This window comes from Rhinatrema bivittatum, chromosome 11 (assembly GCF_901001135.1).
Source record: "Rhinatrema bivittatum chromosome 11, aRhiBiv1.1, whole genome shotgun sequence".
Taxonomy (NCBI): Eukaryota; Metazoa; Chordata; class Amphibia; order Gymnophiona; family Rhinatrematidae; genus Rhinatrema; species Rhinatrema bivittatum.
The window spans coordinates 63,489,635-63,511,644 of record NC_042625.1 but is presented as its reverse complement, the minus strand read 5'-3'; the positions used below and the strand labels follow the sequence as shown (position 1 = coordinate 63,511,644).

General features: G+C 43.2%; 1 protein-coding gene across 3 annotated transcripts in view; it reads right to left on the bottom strand.

Annotated features, from left to right (window-relative positions):
* Nucleotides 1–22,010, bottom strand: part of LOC115073276 (L-serine dehydratase/L-threonine deaminase-like) — a 46,307-nt gene that overhangs the window by 10,015 nt on the left and 14,282 nt on the right. Inside the window, exon 1 of one of the 3 annotated variants that reach the window (XM_029571578.1) lies at nt 5,152–5,237. The exons of the other annotated variants lie outside the window; for them this stretch is intronic. The gene's annotated coding sequence lies outside the window, so the exon portion shown is untranslated. Of the gene's footprint in view, nt 1–5,151; nt 5,238–22,010 lie in introns of those variants that run through there. 3 annotated transcript variants of the gene reach the window in all.

The following is a 22,010-nucleotide window of genomic DNA, read 5'->3' as shown; positions in this document are numbered from 1 at the left end:
TAAATAAATACATAAATAAACTAAAATGGGCCTCCCTGAGGTCTTCTAACTCCCCTCCCGCTTGGCAAAGAAAAGCCCAGGGCCAGTTCTATCCATCTAGGCCTCCCATTTGCCATGTGAGGGAATATACAGAAAACTCCCTCAGACCACCTTAAGGGACCGGGCACAGCAGTCTTGCTTGGTCTTCTTTAAGATTCAAACCTACAGGGAATCCTTGGTGAAGGGAGGAGCCTTCACCAGAGTATAAGAGTTCAGTAGGGTTGCCAACTGGCTCCAGATTTTCAGGACAGTTTGTTCCAGTCCTGATTTTACCCCACGGCATGCAGGGATTTGCAGCCTTGCAATAGGGAAATCAGGAGGTCCCTGCCTACAGGGTCCGGGAAACCACAGACTTTGGGTTCCGGGGGGGGGGGGGGGGGGGGGACACGGGGACTATGGTTGCAAAGCTTAAATTTAAAAGCAATAGGGAAATCAGAACTACAATTCCCTGCATGCAATGGGGTAAAACCAGGACTGGATCAACCTGTTCTGAAAATCTGGAGCCATTTGGAAGCCTTAGACCTCAGGGCCTAGAAGGGTTAAGCAGGCCCTGCGGAGCAGGCAGAGACCTACCGTATGCTAAGACCTGTTATGTCTAAGGACCATGTATTACCTAAGTTAATGTTAGCCTCCTTGTTTGTTTTGGGTTGACTTTTCAGGATTGTGTATTACCTGAAGCTGAGCTGTATTGTTTGTTTTTGAGTTGCCTTTTTTTTTTGCCCACTGTAAATAAAGTGCACCTAAGGAACAGCCAGAGTCTGTCTCCTTTTTCCTCTGGCAGTGTCCAAGCTGCCTACCACTCGAGTTACCACATCCCTGTGGCCCTTACCCTATCTGTGGGGTGTGGAAAGGACAGGCCTAATGCCCATTTGCTTCCACTCTTGCTGTTTGTGCTTTAAAAACAGTGCTGGTGACTTGCAGCACAGTGCCACAGTGACATCACTTTGGTGCCTGTTTCAGGGTCAGCCGCTGCCATTTTCTTGGACGGCCACATCCAATCCACTGTACCTCTGCAGTAACCCTGCCAAATCACTGAAAGATCCAGACTCCAAAGGGCCGGGCCCCCCCCTTTCCCCTTTGGTGATTTGAAATGTTCCATGTAGCCCTTCGCTTAAAACTTTTAGGGACCCCTACTTTAGAGTCTGGTATGTGAAAAATATATTTCTACCTTCTTAGTTTTATCTTCATCACTTTTTTCCTTAAATATTAAGATGCAAATCAAATACCTTAATATGCAGTTTTAAAAAAATATATTTGCTTGAGAAGCACCCCCAAGAATGGCAGGCTCTTAAGAAGTCGTGCATGTGAAGTATTTTTAAAGCAGCTGCTTCCACCTGGTTACATTGTCAGGGAACCCAATGACTATTGTCCCACTCCCTACAGTGTGCATACTAGGACAATTTCTTTGGTCTTGCCTCTTTTACAGTCTTATCAAAAATGCCAATATATTAAAAACAGGATGTTACTGATGCCAGTAATAAGCAGTGGCTACTCCCTAAAAGGTTAATTTTAAAAGATGTGCGCAGGTGTCCATGTGCGCGCAGTTCCTGGTCCCTATACTTTGCCCGCTTCAACTTCGAACTACGGTACTACCCAGCTCTCAAAAATCTACTGGTGGATGCTCTCTCCCGTTCCTTTCAAACCAATGACATCCCAAAGCCTGACTACTGGTTATTCTGAAATTCTGCCCGCCACTGACCTCAGACTGCTTTCTGACCATCCTTGAACACTCCTACCTTGACCCAAGCCTGCTTCGCCTGCTTCGCCTGCTCATCCCAGCTCTTTGACGGATCTTTAGTTCTTCAGTAGAGGTCCCCACCTAAGACCTATCAGCCTCGGCACCCAAGGGTCAACTTAAGGGGAACATGGGCTGGTATAGGCGAAGCTCCAGCTGGGCCTCTGCCTCATCCGTCTCCACCAGCTGATGGTGGGTGTTAGAATCCAGCTGCCTTCCCAGAATACCTGGCTTCAGATGCTCACTGCATGGTAGGGAACCATCAGTTGGCGCCTTGACACGTTCGCAATTAAGACCTGGCAGAGGAAAACACAGGCGTATGTGTGCATCGGCACGCACAATTCTGCGCACATTGGAGGGAGAGCTGGGCATTCTCCCCAACGATGATGTCACTCCCTCCAAACTACTTAGCCTGCCTGAACCTGGACACTTTGCCTTGGCAACAGGTTCCTTTGGTGTTCCTGGTCCTTGCCTTGCTTGATGTGTGCCTGGTTTTGGCTTCTGCCTCGCTTGCTGCTTGCCTTGAGCCTGGACCAGTTACTGGATTCTCCTCACTCACTGCCTGTTTTGACCCTGGATTGTGTTGAATCTCACTTGCCTTCCATCTGCTGGACCCTGGGCCTTCTGTCTGACTCTGCTGATGCGTTCTTCAGTTTGGCTTGGTTCCAGTCTTTGGCTTGGCCTGGCTCCGGTCTTCAGTTCTGTTCTAGTTCAGCTGGGCATTGTGCAAGCCATCAGCCTTGTTACAAGTCATAGGTCTTGTCTCAAGCCTTCAGCCTTACCCTTGCTAGTTCTCTGCTTCAGCTTATCTTTGTTAAGCCTTCAGCTATATGTCCTGCCTTTGTACAGACTCGTGGACTCTGCCTGATCTGTGTCAAGACGTACTTGCCTGCCACTGGCATGGACCCTGGGACTTGCCTTAAGGTTGCACCATGGCACATGGGCTCACGCATTTGCTGTTCCTGTTTGTCAGTCCAAAAGAGCTTTGGAGTAGCCGAAGGGCTACCTCCAGGAACCAGTAGAGGGATGCCCGGCCTGGACAGTGGGGACCTGCAGGGCTCTTCCTGCAGGTTGTGCCTATTCCACATCAGTCCTAGAGTCTACGCTTTCAACACAAATTACTTGCAATAGGTCTGAAATTTCATTTTTTAGTTCTTTCAGAATCCTGGGGTGTGTATCATCTGGTCCAGGTTATTTGCTACTCAAGTTTGTCAATCTGGTCTACTACATCTTCCAGGTTCACCATGATTTGGTTAACTTCATCCGAATTTTCACCCCTGAAAACCATCTCTGGAATAGTAAACACTTGAAGCAAAGAATTAATTTAGTCTTTCTGCGATGGCCTTATCTTCCCCAAGTGTCCCTTTAACCCCTCGATCATCTAATGATCCAACTGATCCCCTCTCAGGCTTCCTGTTTTGGATATATTTTAAAAAGGTTTTATATAACTTTAGGTAGATTTGGCATTATTTATTTGTTTTTCTATACTGATGTTCCAACTAGTGTTATCACACTGGTTTACAAAGTGACAGCTTAGATTTACATAGCTTTATCATAGAGTTACTAAGAGTTTAGCATAGGTTTATCATTGATGCAAAATAGATTTAGCATAGCTTTATATTGGTACAAAGGAATCCATTTGTATAGGTTTATTCTTTACAACAATAGTCTGTGCTGTGAGTAACTATGGAACATGGGTAATGATAATCTTAGAAACAAGGGTGTCTTTGGCAATTTGAGTTATGGAGGGAGGGGTGTAGCTCTTGTAGATTTGTAGTGTATGTGACAATGTGATTGAGGGGTGGGCATTGTAAATAGTGGTAGAGGTAGTGAAAGAAATGTTGATTATAACAGTGCTGTTAATATACATTGTAGTGTTGTGGTTTGTGAAATAAGAAGGGTTGATTCGTGGGGGATGGTCATTATGTGTGATTTTGTGGTGGGTTGAGAGGGGGAGTGTTGTGTTTTATTGAATAATTGGTGGCACTAGATATTCTCCAATTCTGAATATCTTTCTTATTAGTTATTTTTTTCCCCCACTCTTTATATGGGAACTTGTGGAGTTCATATTTTATATTTTGAGTCTACCAAGTTGTGAATTTCTTTAAGTGTTTATACCTTTATTATGTATATGATAACCTTTTCTTTGCTTTTACATTGCAATAATGTTTAAAAGTTAATAAAATAAATTATTATAAATGTAAAAAACCCAAAAAGTTCTAATTATGAGTTTTTGCCTGTACAGCCAACTTCTTTTCAAATTTTCTCTGTCTTATCAGTGTTTTACATTTAACTTGCCAATGCTTATGCTTTTTCCTATTTTCTTCAGATGGATCCTTCTTCCAATTTTAGAAGGAAGTTCTTTTTGCTAAAATAGCCTCTTTCACATTGCCTTTTAACCATGCTGGCAATTGTTTGGCCTTCCTTCCATCTTTCTTAATGCATGGAATATATCTGGACTGCGCGTCTAACATGACATTTTAAACAACGTCCATGCCTGTTGTACATTCTTAACCTGTGTAGCTATACCCTTCAGTTTTTTCTAACTGTTTTCCTCATTTTATCAGTTTCCCTTTTGAAAGTTTAGAGCTAGAACTGTAGATTTACTTATTGTTCCCTTTCCAGTCCTGAATTCAAATTTGATCATGTTATGATTACTATTGCCAAGTGGCCCCACCACCATTACCTCTCTCACCAAATCCTGTGTTTCATTAAGAACTCGATCTAAAATATCTCCCTCTCTAGTAGGTTCCTGAACCAGTCGTTCATGAAGCAGTCATGTATGCCATCCAGGAGCTTTATTTCTCTAACATGTCCTGATGTTACATTTACCCAGTCAGTACTGGGGTAATTGAAATCTGTTATTACTGCATTGCCAAATTGGTTAGTTTCCTTAATTTCTCTTAGCATTTCATCATCATTTTGGCCAGGTGGACGGTAGTATACTCCTATTGTTTTATTTAATATTTTGTGCAGTATTTAAAGTAACTAAAAAGTAGCGGTAGTTAGTTTTTTTTTAAGCAACCACGAATTGTAACTAGTTATATTTGCATAAAATAAGGTAGTAACTGCATGTACAATATCGTACGTTACAGGTACAACCTAGAAAAAAAAATGCATGACTGATATTACATTCGCTTTAGTTTTCCCATCACGGATAGAAAGATTGTAAAGCTGGAGAAAAGATTAAAAAGGAGTCTGCCTGCCTGTACGGATAGAAACAACTTGAAAAACACTAACAAACAGCAGTACTGTTTAAAACACAAAAACTTAAAACATTTTTATTATTATTTGTTTAAAACAGTAATGAACATCAGATTTAAAAAGATCTAAAAAGTGCATCTTTTCCCATTTGGGCTAGATTCTTGCATACTTACAGGAACGTGGAGCCCTTTGTATGAGTTTATTGCTATCCTCCAGTGATTTGGCGCTCCCCGATCTCTAAAGCTGCCGTCTCATTGGAGAAAGCCAAGCTTCCATCGGGCTTTATAGGTCCTTGCGCTCTCCTAGGCAGCCAATCAACGCACTGAACGAGACACTCCCCCCCGCCCCCCCGGCGCACCCCCTGCCTCCGGCCTCTGTGATGCAATGCCCCGTCCCTTCCCTGAAACGCTGTCCTTCCTACTCGTCCTGCCTAAAGGGGATAAACAGGAGGAACAATACCAAAAGAGAAGAGCTGCGAGGGGCGGCGGGCCTGACCCCTGTCACGTTTTGCAAAAGGAAAGAAGCCTATTTGCGGGAGGCTAATTGCAGAAGGCGGGTTGCCTCAGACAAAAGTTCCCTTGAATCATCAGTTTCCAGGACCGGCTCAAACAGGTTGGAAGACTGGAGGAGGCTGCTTCTTTGGGGCTCAGCGCTGGTTCCTGCTGAACGAAAGCCAATTGCAGGAAGAGAGGCTTGGGCGCTTCCCCCCTCCGCCCCCCACTCTCCGTTACAGGGCTCGTCTGAATCTGCGCGCTGGAGCCCAGGCACACACACTTCAAAGAACGAACTCGTTCTAAAGCACTAGCTGTGCACATGGGATGAGCTATTAGGAAGGCTGGGGGGGGGGGGGGGGGGGGGGGATCAGAAGTCTGCTGCTACACCTGAACGGACTTCTTTTTATTTTCTAATTGTCCCCTTTTATTTTAATCATTCTATATATTTGGCAACACGTATAAAACTGTCATGCCAATAAAGTTATCTGAATCTGAAAACATGGCAAACCTGTGAAATAGATAACAGAGCATAAGAAACGTATTTATGCTGAATTCCCCCTTAACACAGCCATCAGTATGGCATTTATGTACGTGACACTGACTACCCTTGTTTGAACTTGCAACCGTAATTCAGTATTTGTCTGTGTTGCTTCCTGCTGATTTCTGGGTACATCAATGTGTCATTGCTGGCCTGAGTTGCAACATAAGATCTGACTATGATGCTGTAAATTGTTTGCTGAGAAATGGGTTTACTGTATATGTGGGTTGATGTAAGACATTAAGAATAAAAAACAATCACATCATGAAGCATAAACCAATGAAAGTATATAAGACTCTCAAAACTAAGATGCTAACACTATCATTTCCTTTTAATTTTCCTTATTCTTTACCTTAAATACCGGATCAATTATTAACACACTCTAGATAATTTCATTTGATATTAATGCATGTCCATGAATACCAAAGCTATTCTATGAATGTCACTTTGTAAACCGTTGTGATCTATACATGGAACGACAGTGTATAAAAATTCGAAATAAATAAATAATGTAGTCCCGATGAAGACGTGCTTATCGTGCAAATGTGCTCATGTTGAAGGAATATGGGATATATGTTGTGTAATGTTTTCATTATATGCACATGAGAGAGGTGGGGTTGATGAGTGCCCATACGTAGAACTCAGACATTGCTTTTCTGATAGATATAAAAGAAAACTCTCTCTCTGTCCAAAATGTGTTAACAAAGTTTGTATTTTTCTTTCATTTGATTGATAATACACTTCTTTTTTTGGTACTGACATAATATTGCAGCAGGAAAAGACCAAATGGTCCATCCTGCCTGCCCAAGCAAGTTTCTTATGGTAGTAACTGCTGTTCTATGCAAGTTACCCCCATGTGACTAAGGGTAGTACCTGCCACTCCATGCATGCATGTGTTTGTTAAGGGTAATAACTACTGCTCCGTGCAGGATACACCCATGCCTTATGTTAAGGATAGTAATACTTACAATCAAAACCATACTATCAAACCAAAACAAAATTACTGCTAGCAACATTTTTACATGGTGCGCAGCCTTACTGATAATTCAGACAATGCTGCTTGAACATGCTTTGCTTTTGGACTTGGCCATAGAAGCGGTCCTGTGCTTTATCCCTAATGTCAGCGTATCAGTACCCTAGACTGTAAAACTTGGGGCCCAGTGTTGGCTGGAGAGAGATGTTACAGTTGCCTCAAAAGCATCAAGACTAATTCCCCATGCTTTCTCTTAAGGGTAGTAACTGCTGCTCCGTGCAGGTTACCCCCATGCATCCTTTTCATTATCACCCATAAGTCTTTAAGAATCCACAGTGTTTATCCCATGCCCTTTTGAATTCATTTACTGTTTTCATCCTCACCATCTCTTCTGGAAGGGCATTCCAGGCATCCATCACTCTCTCCATGAAGAAGTATTTCCTGATATTGGTTCTGAGTTGTCCCCCCTGGAGTTTCATTTCGTGACCCCTAGTTCTACTGTTTCCTTTCCAATGGGAAAGATTTGAAGCTCACGCATCATTAAAACCTTTCAGGTGTCTGAAGATCTGTATCATATCTCCCCTGCACCTCCTCTCTTCCAGGGTAAACATATTCAGATCCTTCAGCCTCTTTTCATAAGCCTTCCGATACAGACCCCACACAATTTTTGTCGTCCTTCTCTGCACCACCTCCATCCTGTCTCTATATTTTTTGAGATACGGCCTCCAAAACTGAACACAATACTCCAGGTGAGGCTTCACCAAGGACCTGTATAAGGGCATCACCACCTCTTTTTTCTTATTGATTATTCCTCTCTATGCAGCCCAGCATTCCTCTGGCTTTATCTATCGCCTTGTCACATGGCTTCACTGCCTTCAGATCGGCAGACACTATCACCCCAAGGTCCCTCTCCCAGTCTGTGCACACATTAGTCTTTCACCCCCCATCACATACAGTTCTTTTGGATTACTGCACCCCAATGCCTGACTCTGCGCTTTTTGGCATTGAATCCCAGTTGCCAAATCCTCGACCAATCTTCAAGCTTTCTTAAATCACTTTTCATTCTCTTTACTCCTGCTTCAGGCGTGTCTACTCTGTTACTGATCTTAGTATCATCCACAAATAGACAAACTTTACCTTCTAGCCCTTCCGCAATGTCGCTCACAAAGATATTGAACAGAACCAGTCCCAAAACAGATCCCTGTTGCACTCCACTTAACACTGTTCTTTCTTCAGAGTAGGTTCCATTTACCATTACACGCTGTCTCCTGTCAGACAACCAGTTTGCAATCCATGCCATTACCTTGGCGCCCACTCCCAAGCTTCTTAATTTGTTCACGAGTCTCCTATGTGGGACTGTATCAAAAGCTTTGCTGAAATCCAAGTTAATCACATCTAGTGCTCTGCCTCAATCCAATTCTCTAGTCACAAATCAATCAGATTTGTCTGGCAGGACCTTATCCTGATGAATTCATGCTGCCTCAGGTCCAGCAACCAGCCTGATTGTAGATAGTTTATTATTCTTTCCTTCAGCAAATTCGCCATTAATTTTCCCACTACTGAGGTGAGGCTAACCGGCCTGTGGTTTCCGGCCTCCTCTCTGCTACCACTCTCGTGAAGCAGGACCACCACCACTCTTTTCCAATCCCGCGGCACCACTCCCATTACCAGGGATCTATTGAACAGGTCCTTCAGCAGCCCCTCCAGCACATCTCTGAGCTCCCGCTGAATCCTGGGATGTATCTCATTGGGCCCCATGGCCTTGTCCACTTTGTTTGCTTAGCTCCTCCTATATGTTTCTCTTCTGTAAATGGAGCTTTGATAAAATTTTTACATGTTTTAGTTTTTATGTTCTGTTAATGTTATTTATTCTTTAAATGTTATGTCAAATGTTTTGGTTTTTTGTATTTTAAGTTTTTATCATTTGGTATCTGTTTTATGATTATGTATGTTATCCTGTTCATCGCCTAGGCCTTTTTTGTGTTAGGCGATTCACAAATTTTAATACATGTAAAATGTAAATGGGTTTCATCTACTCCTCCTCCTCATCTACATTCTTGTCAGCCAGCAATGGTCCTCCTCCAGGGTCTTCTTTAGTGACCATTGAAATGAAGCACTTGTTTAACATTTCCATCATTTCTTTGCTCTCTCCACATATTGCTTCTTGCTGGAGCATATCAATTTTATAACACTGGGAAACAGCGGGCTGAGTCCTCAAGTCTGCAAAGGAGGTTCAGTACGCCAGGCAATGCTACTGCTTCATGTCAATCCTTCTAGTAACTTGTAGGAGACACCCCCTACCCCATCACCCTTCACCTCTCCCTGCCCACCCCCTGAAGATGCTTTTCTTAGATTTCAGGGCTTCTGCAGAGATCTATAACCCTTCAGTCCAATGAGCTCCAAATTCTGTCAAAAACTGCATGTTAGAGACTCTTGACAGCTCTCCTGATTTTGTAAATATTGTTATTTGTTCGGTGGTGTCTGGCCAGTTACTTTTCAAATCAAACACGACATACTCTCGGATACTCCACTTTAAGTTCTCGGCCTGTCCTGCTGATTAAAGCAGTGGGAGGATCTCCTAAAATCAGCTCTAGGGCCACTGTCAGTTGGGAGACATTTTCCTGGACATCTGACCGCACAAAAGCTATCGGACTACTTTACATGGCCTTATCATCCCCTTATTGGGTGTAAAAGGGAAACTAATAACCAGTCAATGAAAGTCCAGGCAAGGGGGGTACAGGTCATGCCCTTTTTGACCTTGCTTACTGTGGAAATCAGAGTATTTCTAGTGGGGTAGTGTCTCCAAATGGGTTAATTTTGTGCATACCATGACAGGAATGAACTACACTCATAAACCAGGGTATGACTTCAGTCTCCCGAACAATGCAAGTGTTAAGAAGCTAGTGTGCTTCTTAACACTTGCATTGTGCCCAAGAGAGCTTCCGACTGGAGTTCAAAGGGTAAGGGAGCTGCAGCGGCCCCTGAGGACAGCGGGGCCCAAGGTAAGAGGAGCAAAAGAGAAAATATTCATTTTGGTTCTTATTCTCAGATCTAATGGTCTGATAAGACCCCACAGAGCTCAGGTCATGTACTTTAGGAAATATAACTGTGGTCACCACTTACTCCCCTTCTCTAAAAGGAAGGCTCTTGTTTTTGGCCATGTTGACTGGGCAGTGTAGTGACAGGAGCAGGGAACAGAGACCCTGGAGACTGATTCTCTTCAGTCTAAAGCACAAAGGATTGTGCAGCTATTCACTGACCTCCAACAAGTTACTTCACTTCCCCAATGCTTAAACCCAGAGGGTAAGTTCTGTGGGGAGGGACACTGCAGTCACGGGAAATATACCTATGACACTGTGTGGTGCACACTATTGTACCTAAACGTATATTTTTACAATGTTGTCATTTTTATTGTCTTCTGCATGTTCCCTGCTTTTAATGCATTTGAAGAGCTGATTAAGACAAATCTCCCTAAATCTCTCAGGTAGGGCATTGGCATGTATAAAATAGGGAGAGTGAGAAATGAGTCTGGAATAGATTTTGTATGGCACTTGAACTAAATCTTTTTAGATGAGAGTGCTACCAAGTGCATGTTTGACTGTAAAAGCCTCAAGGTGACACTGCCTGCAGCACGTTCTTTCCCCCTGAAACTTGTCTTGCGGACAGAGGAGCTGTGGACATTTGCACAGAGAATAAAGCATGCAGACTTGAGATCCCAATCTGCTCCTGTTATTTGCCTCCCCAGTTACTTTTACATGTAGCCATTCCAACTGCATAATCAAAGACATTTGTGACCGTCATAAAATCAAAGTACGGAGCGAATCCCCCAGCCAAGGTTGAAGAATACAGTGTACAAAGCCAAGTGTCCTCTTTATTGAGATATGTAAAACATGTACAACCGCAGAAGAACACAATTATACCTTCACAGGTGAAGTTCGATGTACAGAATTTACAAATTCTGGCGTTACCTCAGTAACAACGTAAACTTTCCACTACCAGGCACATTGGAAATTATACAAAACCCAATAAATCCACGTTCCAGGCAAAGAGGCCGATGCAATAAGGTGCGCTCAGCCCAGCACACAATTTAACTCCCAGTTGTGCACACGGTTTTTGTGCACAAGACTTTAACTGCAGATGCAGCAAGGTGATCTGCGCACAACACTGTACGTTCCAGTTAGCGCCTTTGCATGGAAATTCCATGCTAATGATGGTATTAGCTATTACCCCCCAATGCAGAGAGGTGCACTGTCTTACCTTGTGTTTTATTAGCACTGGAAACTTAAGGCCAAGTCTGAGGTGGAGTAGTTTTCCAGGGTTTATGTTAGTCTATGGGCGGAGCTAACTATTTGCAAAGCACTGGTCCAGTACAGAACTCTGGGGGACTCAGCTATTTACCTTCTTTCACTGAGAAAATTGACCATTAATTCCTACTCTCTGTTTCCCATCTTTTATCCATTTTATAATCCACAATAGACATTGCCTCCTATTCCATGACTTTTTAATTTTCTCAGGAGTCTCTCATGAGGGACTTTGCTTTCTGAAAATCTAAATATAATATATATACTGGCTTACCATTATCCATATATGAATCCTTTCAAAAATGTAACAGATTGGTGAGGCAAGACTTCTCTTTGGTAAATCCATGTTGACTGTGTCTTGTTAAACCATGTCTATCTATAAGTTCTGTAATCTTGTTCTTTAGAATAGTTTCTACAATTTTTCCTGGCACTGGCATCAGGTCATCAGTCTATATCCTGGATCTGCCCTGGAGCCCTTAAGAACATAAGAACATAAGAAATTGTCATGCTGGGTCAGACCAAGGGTCCATCAAGCCCAGCATCCTGTTTCCAACAGAGGCCAAACCAGGCCACAAGAACCTGGCAAGTACCCAAACACGAAGCAGATCCCATGCTACTGATGCCAGTAATAGCAATGGCTAATCCCTATGTCAACTTGATTAATAGCAGATAATGGACTTCTCCTCCAAGAACTTATCCAAACCTTTTTTAAACCCAGCTACACTAAAGGCACTAACCACATCCTCTGGCAACAAATTCCAGGGCTTAATTTTGCAATGAGTGAAAACATTTTTCTCCAGTTAGTTTTAAATGTGCTACTTGTTAAATTCATGGCGTGCCCCCTATCCTTCTATTATCCAAAAGAGTAAATAACCGATTCAAATATACCCGTTCTAGACCTCTCATGATTTTAAAGACCTCTATCATATCCCCCCTCAGCCATCTCTTCTCCAAACTAAACAACCCTAACCGCTTTAGCCTCTTCTCATAGGGGAGCTGTTCCATCCCCTTTATCATTTTGGTTGCCCTTCTCTGTACCTTATCCATTGCAACTATATCTTTTTTGAGATGTGGCAACCAGAATTGTACACAGTATCCAAGGCGCAGTCTCACTATGGAGCGATACAGAGGCATTTTGACATTTTCTGTTTTATTAACCATTCCCTTCCTAATAATTTCTAACATTCTGTTTGCTTTTTTGACTGCTGCAGCACACTGAGCCGATGATTTCAAAGTATTATCCACTATGATGCCTAGATCTTTTTCCTGGGTGGTAGCTCCTAATATGGAACCTAACATTGTGTAACTACAGCATGGGTTATTTTTCCCTATATGCAACACCTTGCACTTGTCCACATTAAATTTCATCTGCTATTTGGATGCCCAATCTTCCAGTCTTGCAAGGTCCTCCTGTAATGTATCACAATCCGCTTGCGATTTAACTACTTTATATGTATTAGCATTACATTGACCACCCTCCAATCTTTAAGTAGAATAGATGATTTTAATGGTAGGTTATAAATTACTAGTAATAGGTCTTCAATTACATTTTTGAATTCTGAAAGATGTAAACCATCTGGTCCAGGTGATTTGCTACTTTTTAGTTTGTCAGTTTGCCAGCAGCATTGCTAGGTACTTCAAAGGTCTGAGCAAGGGCCTATAGGTCCTTTCCTTCTCCTGCCCCCCCCCCCCAGTGTTGTCAAAGTTTCCACAGGCTAGGACTGGATATTTGAGGACTGGGGAAAGGAGAGACACCCGACATTTGCATAAATGTACCACCACTGCCCCTGAACCTGCCTTCTCTCTTTTTCGTCTCTCTGCTCTTTCTTTTCTAGTATCCCCAATGAATCAGAGCTATCAATGATGAGTGATTCACTCATGAATCTATTTGAAACACCATAAGAATGATGAGCATAATCTGCATAGATGCATGCGTTCCATTAATTGTTACAGAAATATTATGAGTGCATCAATCCTCCACACATTTCACTGATCTCTTCTCAAAGTACACTCACAACTGGCTGAGGGGCCCAGATACATCACAGCAGAGCACATCACATAGCCACTTACATTTAGGCTTTTGGTTACAATACAGTAAAGATTTTAAAATTCTGATGTCTTTATTCAATGCTCAAATACAATAAACAAAATATAGGGTGTTAATACCTTATTGGCTATCTCTAATATCCAATATCTCCAAATTAGGCACCTGCCATTACTTCGGCTGCACCTTAACAAAATTTATATACCATTTTTAATAGGAAATCTTTGTGTTAATTTTATATATATATTATCATTCATTTTTTCAAGTTTTATGATGCAAATAAAATGTCAATATCAATTAAAAATGTGCTCAAAAAAGCCTTCTATATTCTATTTCAAAGCACCCTCTCTGGATATTATATTTCAAACAACAGAAAAAAGTGTCAAGCGCTTATCTTAAACTGAATAAAGGGCACAACCTCTTGATAGTTTTTCTTTCCTATCCGTTTCTGATTCTTGCTTGACACTGCCAGCGTTTCGACAAAACATGACTGCTTCAGGGGCTAGAGAGAGTGTGTCACAGAGTTCTTCTTTCATAATGCCTCCATTTTTTCAGAATCTGACAACAAATTGGCAATGAATCCTCTGAAAAAAGTGATTTACAATTACAATATAGTAAAACTTGCATTCCAATATAAATATAGCACTAACTGCCAGCACTTAAATAGCAACAGCCCTACCTATGAAAAGGTAACACAGCAAATATTACACTAGACCCTACAAAACCTGTACACCTCCTATCAGGAAAATAGAACAAGCCAAGCTGCTACAGATCTCTAACAGAAACTACATGCTAGCAAAATACCTCATCTTGGTCACACAAGCAGAACACAGACAAACCCTCACCAAACACAGACTAAAGAGACCATAAAATATAAATAGAAACAAGTAGACAAACTCAACTTTGAAACCACAACAAGCCAGACTCTGTATGCAGTGCAACAATGGAAAACCATAATCATCATCATTCCACCTTAAAAATCAAAAACGAAATCAAGAAATATAAATCATATTAATAAAACTATATTCAGAGAAAAAACAAACATTTCAAAACAGCTGGCAAAAAGAATATGCAATAATTAAAAACTCATGATTTTTTTTTTATTTCCCAAGCACCAATAAAATATTTAAAAACAGCAGACGCAACAAATAACACCCAATATTGAAAACAAATAAGGATAAAAAAAAATCCCTTGCTCTCCATACCTGGGAGCTTTTGATTTCCAGTCACCCTAAGATTGCCATGGATTAGTGGGGAAGGGGGCACATAAACTTTCTGCTCTCTCACATACACACACTCCAACACACACACACACACACACACACTCGCTTGCTAACACACACACACATGCTCTCTACCATATGCTCTCTAAAATACATACACATACACACAAAATACTCTCTCTTTCCATGGAATATAGAGACAACAGTAGCCTCTTCCTTGGACTTGCACAACATTTCTCTCACATACATATATACACATGCTCTCTCTCTCTCATACACACATGCTCTCTGTCACTCACACATATACATACACACATGCTGTTCCATGTATTTCCACGTTACGTTCTATGTAAACCGATATGATGTATCTACGAATATCGGTATATAAAAGCTGTTAAATAAAATAAATAAATGCTGTCTCTCATACATATACATAACATATATGCTTTCTTTCTCACACACACATTGTCACACACACACATGCACAAATGTTCTCTATCTCTCTTTCCCCAGAGTGTGCAGGATGTAGGCAGGAGCAGCCTTCTTTCTTCAGCCCCACAGGCTGGCTGATACAGTAGTCTCCTCCTGAGCTGCATGCACCCAGCCAACACAGCAGCCGCCTTTTCCTCGTGCCATGCTGGCCCAGCCAACACAGCTGTAGCTCCTCCTCCTCGGGCCATGTGGGCCTGTCCGACATTGTTGCAGCCTCCCCTCCTCGGGCCACATGGCCTGGCCAACACAGCAGCCGCCTCCTCCTCTTCCTTGAGCCATGTGGACTCCGGCCAACACAGCTGCGCTGCAGCCTCCTGCTTAGTGAGAGCTAAGGCTGAGACTCGGGACACTGATGTTTGGACTTGGGGCATGGACCCCATGTGCCCGGTGCTAACACCACCCCTGCAGTTTGCTCTATTACATCTTCCAGCTTCACTGTAATTTGCTTCAGTTCCTCCAAATCATCACCATTAAATACTATTTCCAGCATGGGTATCTTCCCCAGTATCTTCCTCCATGAAGATTTATTTATTTTATTTATTTAGCATTTTTATATACCGACTTTCCAATAACAGAATTACTGATCAATGAAGATACATTTTAAAAAGGATGTGCTGATTTTATAACATGTTCACGGCGACACATGCATGTTATAAAATCCGATACCCACGCGCGCGTGCATTGGGGAGATTTTATTTAAAAGCACACGGCGCCGTGACTGGGCCTTCCCTAACCCCCTATCCTTCCTCCCTTTTCCCCTCTCTGCCTTGACCCTTAATCCCTCCCTAACTCACCTAAACGTTTTTGTTTTAAAACTTACCTACTCTCAAGAGCAGAAGTAAGTTCTGCACACCGGCTGGCTGCCGGTGCACGCTGTCCCAGCCCACCCCAAGTCCGCCCCTTTTTTAGGAACCCGGCACTTCTGCGCGTACCAGGAGATACACGCCGTGGCCAGGCTGTTTGGAAAACGTGCGCGACCTGGCCACGCACATATCTCCTGGTGTTTGCATGCGCCGGGGATTTAAAATCGACCCGCTTGGTCATTCCATTGTACCCTAGTCTTCCTTAAGTGCCCCTTTTACCCCTCGATCATCTAGGGGTCTAACTGACTCCCTCAGAGGCAGGCTGCTTCGGATGTATTTGAAAACGTTTTTACTATGAGTTTTTGCCTCTGTGGCAAGCTTCTTTTCACATTCTCTTTTTACCTGTCTTATCAATGTTTTGAATTTGTCTCTGCTTTCTTCATTTGGCTCTTTTCAAGAAGTTCTTTTGGCTATAATAGTCTCTTTCACCTCACCTTTTAACCGTGCTGGCAGTTGTTTGTCCTTCCTTCTGCCTTTTTTAACGCTTGGAATACATCTGGCCTGGCTTCCAAGTTGGCATTTTTAAATAATGTCCACAACTGCTGTAAACTCTTAACCTTTGTAACTGCAGCTTTTAGGGTTTTTTTCTGTTTTACTCATTTTATTGATATCCGCTTTTTGAAAGCTAAATGCTAGAGTTTTCAGAGGAACTGAAACAAATTACCGTGAAGCTGGAAGATATAACAGGGACAACTGCAGGGGTGTCGTCAGCAACGGGCTCATGGGGCCCATGCCCTGAGTCCAAATATCAGTTTTGCTTAATGTCCTCCCTTCAGTTTTACAACTTTCTGTCTGCAGGATATCTTCCTTGTAACAATAATTCTGACTTTTTGCGATGACTGGTGTGGAAACCCGCGTTCCCAGCTTGTGACCACACTCGACACAAACAGTGCCATGTGCATCAGTCTGGCCCAGAGCCTTAGTTAGCTACAATTCTAAGATATAAGGAAGATCACGCTCACTAAAATATTCTGGAAGGCCAATGAAGCAAAGATTACATCTTCTTGCCTTTTTTTCTAGGTCCTCAAGCTTCATTTCATTTTTTGCAGCTGCAAATTTCATTGACGCCATCTTCAGCGCTAAAGCCTATACTTGGTCATCAACCCCTGGTAAGATGCGTCTCTACTTCCTGTAATCTCTTTGTATTGTTAGCCAACAAAGACTGTATTTCATCGAATTGGGAATGAATATTTTCAAATTTATGATTCATCCTGTCATTTCCCGAATTTGGAGACGGAGGGGTTGCTAAGGCCATCGGCCATTTTACTCACTGTGGGCTTCCCTTTTGGAGCCTGTTTGGTAGCCATATATGTTGCTAATCTACTGAAACAGGTCAGCACCAGCTGGGAGTTCAAATTCCAACCCGGTAATTCAAAAAAGCATTTTAAAGATGAAAATATGACCAGACTAGGGAGTGGGGCCCCAGGGCAGATGAGGCCTGTGTCCTCACTCTCCCATTACATCACGTGATCTCCCTACGTCAACTTTGATTGCATCATGGTCATGGTTGCCAAGTGGTCCCATTACCACTCGCACCAAATCCTGCTTCCCACTGTCATGATTTGTGTGGAACAGACGTACGCAGCGCTGCACAGAGACACATATTGGATAGTCCCTATTACAATAATTTAAGATACAAATGCAAAGTTCAGCATGGCTGTGTGAACCTTGGCAAGATTTCCTGCTGCTGTGGCACAGGCTGCTGGAGTGCAGCATATGATAAGGACAAACAATTCCTAAGAAAGAAAGGAAATGTAAGAACAGCAGGAACAAGTCTCTTGTTTCTTTGCCTGAGTAAAAGGCTTAGCAAAATGCCACACACACACAACCTGTGAAACTGAATGAGCTCTGTTAAGAAGCAGCCAACATGGAAATAGTCTTTTTTTAAATGTTAAACTAGAAGTTTCCTTCTCCTTTTTGAGCTTCCAGCTGAATCAGAAATAGTCTTTTGGGGGGCTACAGCACCATGGGTCTTCACTCAAAACTATTGGTTTTTTTTTTTTTAATTTTCCCTTATTTTCATATCATCTTCCCAACTAAGCCCAGGCATAGCAGTGATGAACCTTGGCCAGAGGCCAGAGGCCAGAGGCCTCAGCTTCCTCTGGACCCTAATTCTGGCCACTAGGTGTCACTGTCGAATAATCACTGAGACTCCTGGCCTAGGAAAGTGAACCCAGGTTTTCTTCATAGAACTGAGCTGACCCACTAATACTGACTTTTAACTTCAAATCAGCAGCAGTGGCTCCTATTGTTTGCACGTAGCATATACTTAAAAATTAAAAAAAACAAATGTGTGCCACGTGGATGTTCTTAAGAGAAATAAGGAATGTGTACGTGAGCAAGGGAACTTTGAAGAGGGAGAAAGGAGTCAAATGGCTGAAGGGAGGTAAAAGTAACTACGTGCCAGAGCCACAGTGATTGGCCCTGAACAGTGGCCTTCAGTGGAACCTAAGCTTGAGGAACAGGAAGTTAAAGCTGCACAGTTTGTGAAGTGGACACACAGAAAACTAAGTACATGGTGCAAACATTGGACACATGGTCAGTCCCCTCCTCTCACCAGTCACTGCATACAACATTTTTGAATGCTGCCTATTTTGTCAAGGTTACACCATATAATAACTGTCTGAGTACTTTTTAAACTATAATACATACAAATGTTTTACTCAAAGCTATATTTATTTATTAAGACTTCTATTCTGCTTTTCCATAAAAATGCTCAAGGCAGGATAACAATATGCAGAATGCCCCAAGGAGTACTGTAATATTGTATCATAAGGCAGTGGATAACTCCCACCCCCAACCCATCTCCACTAGTCTCTCTCCCACCTCCCAGACTGACCTCACCACACTGCCTCCTCCTCAATCTCTCCCCTCCAGCTGAATTGTCACTGGGCAGCACAGCACCTTCAGCGACAGCAGTCATTGATGCCCGAGCCCCTCCTCAGCACTTAGCTCTGCCCCTACATTGGGGAAGAGTAGGCCGCTAATGGCCAGCCTGGGAGCCGGCGGGAGGAGGTGAAAAGTTCCCCAGGCTAGCTGTGTGGTTCCTGCCCCCATGTTTGGAATAGGAAGGGGCTGGAAGGCGGGCCAACTCGCTTTTTACCTCTTTGGAACCTCCTTGGCTCAGTTCCCCAGGCGGGCGCTTGCCCACCTGTAGCGATGGCCCTGCCCTCCATTCTCCCTCCCTCATCCCAGTCTGAACCCCTCCACTCACTCTCAACCACTCCCTCTCTTTCTCTTGCATCCTCCTTTTTCCCCTCCAAACCAAATCAGACAGGAAGTGACCAATGCAAGTGTGATGGGAGAGAAGGAGGCGGGACCCAACCTTTCCATGTGTCCCCTTGGCATAGGAGGCAGGGCACGCCTTTATCTGTTCCCATGGGAGAGGAGGAGGTGGGGCACCTGCTCTTCTTGTGTTCCCTGGCAGAGGAGGCGGCGGGGGCGTGCTTTTCATGTGTCCCCACAGGAGAGAAGGAAACCCGGTGCATGTTTCTTCACAGGAGAGGAGAAGGCAGGTTGTATGGGTTTTTGTGTATCTCCATGGGAGAGAGGGAGGAGAGATGAATGGCCTTCACGTGTCCTCGCATGATGAGAAAGAGGCGGGGCTTATGCTCTTCATATGTCACCCACGGGACAGGAAGGGTGGCACAGGCAGGCTCTTCACGTGTCCACATGGCAGAGGAGGTCCGGTGCATGCTCTTCAGGTGAGCCCGGAGATGCGGGCTCTCTCAGTCACTCTGCCTCCTCTCTCTTCTTCCTACTAGGCCGGCCCTTAGTTAGTCTGCGGCTCCTGCTCCTGCCAGTGAGTCAGTTTTTAAGATTATGCCACAGCGTGCTCTTGCCTCTGCGGGAAAATTGAAAATTCTCCGAGAGAGGGAAATTCTGTGCACGTTCTGCTTTGCACAGTGGCAAAGAATCCTGCCCTCCCCCAGGTGGAAATGGGAGCACACGCCGACAGTGGTTGAGTTAGCTCAAGTATGAAACTTGTGAGCAGCAGTGCTAATCGTTAAGGCTTCAAGTTTAGTTGCTGATCAGTTATAACCCTAAATGCCTTGGGAAGACGGGATGGCCATTTCAGTCTTTTTTTCTGCTGTCATTTACTGTTATGTTAGATGTACTTTTTCGTAATTAAATCACTTTTAAAAATAAAAAAATAAAAATTTAAAATTCATTGGTATTGTTGTAGCAAACCATGAGCAAGCTGCAAGCCATGTTTAAGTTCAAGTAATTAGGGAGGTTAATTGTTAGCGCCTACGTTTGCTTTGGCGATCCCTTGGGTAACTGGCACTGGTCACCACGCACAAACACACACCCGCTCCAAGCAGGGCGAAATTCATGCAGGGTCACTAAGGCGCACACTTTTTAAAATCAAACATAGACCTTGTAAGTGGCAACTCAACCCCCCCTCCCCCAACACCTATTTAGTATGCGTAAAAATACATATGAAACCGTGTTTCATGTGTCCTTTTATGCGCATAGCCACTGGGGCTATTATCAAACAGCTACTTACGAGCATAAATTCTGGTTTTAAGTGTGTAAGCCACTCCGAAAGTGATCCTGAAAATGTCCTTAAATGGGAAAATAATCTTAAAAGAAATAAAACCCTAAAGCCATAAGGAAAGGGAGACTGAAGGAGGGTGCTAGCCCTTCAGAGATTGAAAAGCTCAAAATACGCCGGGCCCCCTCCCTCTGCTGTGTTGCCCTCCTCCTTCCCTTTTAAGACCGCCCTGGTAGGGGTGAATGGGAGACTTGAGATCAGACACAAAGGTTTTTTTATTTCAGACTCACGGCACACACTGCATTCCCAGGAAAGTCCTTCTTGAGGCTGGCGTCAACAGTAGCAAATGTAAAACAAGATAATGCAATAAAACTAACTGTTCCCACGACTGAACAAGGATGTCATTGTCTCCTGGAGCAAACGCGGCAGCGTTCACCCAAGCCGGTCCTCTCCGAGTCTTTCTGTGCTGGGGAGCATCTTTGTGGGGGGAGGGTGAGAGAGTGTGGGGAGAATAAAGCATGTATCTTACATTACCTGGTAAACAAGCAACCACCATAATATTAACAGTGGCAGCAAATTCTAAAATGTAATAGAAATCAGCACTCTCGAGAGAACTACAACCAAAATGGACTATGTTGACATGATCCTATTGGGTCAAAAGGACAATAAGAAATCAGATTCTTGGATATAGGACCATACCTCTTTTACAGTGTTGTTTTTAATCAAACCTCAAAAATGGTGAAATTTTGGAGGAAAAATCTGTAGGGCCCAATAAGTGGGACTTATGCAGTGATCTAGCAGCTGTTGAATATCTGCTTAAGTTCTGCGGCCACTAGATCGCCAAATAAGTGACTTATCTGGCTATCTCTTTGCCGGAGGATTTTGTGGGCGGACAGTGGGCAGATTGGGGCGTGCTACTTAGCCGGATAATTTATCTGGGTAAATCGTGACATTTTTAAAAGGTTTAGGAGGCGGTTTTAGAATATTAATTTTGCACTGTTATTATGTTGATTTTTTTTTTTGGGGGGGGGGGGCGGGGAAGGAGGGAGGGGATGATTCAGCTTATTTGGTCTTTTACTTTTGAAGATGACAGTGCTCTTAGCCGGATATCTTTGTCCAGCCACACAAGGCCACATAACTTTAGATCTGCTCTGAAGCAGGTCTCCAGTTATCTGGCTAACCTAGCCGGATATACCTGATATTTGGTTAGGATAGCCACATATCTCAGCCCCTCCCTGGAACGCCCTCAAAATGCCCCTTTTTTTATCCTGCTAAATTCTAGCTACCCGGCTAGAATTTAGCTGGATAAGGGCTGAATAAAACCAAGTAAGCCATTTAGACGGATAAACTATTAGGTTATTCGTCTAAATGGCTTTTGAATATCTTCCCCTAAATAACTACCTTTTCATTTTCAACTCATTACAGTCCCAAGAAAGTATAACATTTCAAAATATAACCTCATCAGTTATTGTCTCCTTGACCCTAAAGGATCATGTCAACATAGTCTATTTTTGTTCTAGAACATATCCAATGCCATTGGCGGGGCACGGTGGGTAAGTTGTCCAGTTATCCATAGATTGTCTGTAGAGCAGTGGCACCTATCATG